Genomic DNA, 1,178 nt, shown 5'->3' with positions numbered 1-1,178 from the left:
GGGAAATCGCTCATTTTTGCGTCGCCAAATATCGTACGAACGCCGTGAAACTTCCACAGGCTTTTCCAGCAGATTTGCACGTGCACTCAAAAAAGTCAAAATTTTTACACATAGACCCCATCAAACGGGAGAAATTGGCCCGGATTGCTCTCATGTGCGTTACGGGGCATCGTTTCTCTCGCGCCGAATTCTCTCGAGCTGGGAAATCGCTCATTTTTGCGTCGCCAAATATCGTACGAACGCCGTGAAACTTCCACAGGCTTTTTCAGCAGATTTGCACGTGCACTCAAAAAAGTCAAAATTTTTACACATAGACCCCATCAAACGGGAGAAATTGGCCCGGATTGCTCTCATGTGCGTTACGGGGCATCGTTTCTCTCGCTCCGAATTCCATCGAGCTTGGAAATCGCTCATTTTTGCGTCGCCAAATATCGTACGAACGCCGTGAAACTTCCACAGGCTTTTCCAGCAGATTTGCACCTGCACTCAAAAAAGTCAAAATTTTTACACATAGACCCCATCAAACGGGAGAAATTGGCCCGGATTGCTCTCATGTGCGTTACGGGGCATCGTTTCTGTCGCGCCGAATTCCATCGAGCTGGGAAATCGCTCATTTTTGCGTCGCCAAATATCGTACGAACGCCGTGAAACTTCCACAGGCTTTTCCAGCAGATTGGCACGTGCACTCAAAAAAGTCAAAATTTGTACACATAGACCCCATCAAACGGGAGAAATTGGCCGGGATTGCTCTCATGTGCGTTACGGGGCATCGTTTCTCTCGCTCCGAATTCCATCGAGCTGGGAAATCGCTCATTTTTGCGTCGCCAAATATCGTACGAACGCCGTGAAACTTCCACAGGCTTTTCCAGCAGATTTGCACGTGCACTCAAAAAAGTCAAAATTTTTACACATAGACCCCATCAAACGGGAGAAATTGGCCGGGATTGCTCTCATGTGCGTTACGGGGCATCGTTTCTCTCGCTCCGAATTCCATCGAGCTGGGAAATCGCTCATTTTTGCGTCGCCAAATATCGTACGAACGCCGTGAAACTTCCACAGGCTTTTTCAGCAGATTTGCACGTGCACTCAAAAAAGTCAAAATTTTTACACATAGACCCCATCAAACGGGAGAAATTGGCCGGGATTGCTCTCATGTGCGTTACGGGGCATCGTTTCTC

The sequence above is a fragment of the Lampetra fluviatilis genome, unplaced genomic scaffold, assembly GCF_964198595.1.
Source record: "Lampetra fluviatilis unplaced genomic scaffold, kcLamFluv1.1 SCAFFOLD_1068, whole genome shotgun sequence".
NCBI classification, from domain to species: domain Eukaryota; kingdom Metazoa; phylum Chordata; class Hyperoartia; order Petromyzontiformes; family Petromyzontidae; genus Lampetra; species Lampetra fluviatilis.
This window is presented reverse-complemented; position numbering follows the sequence as displayed.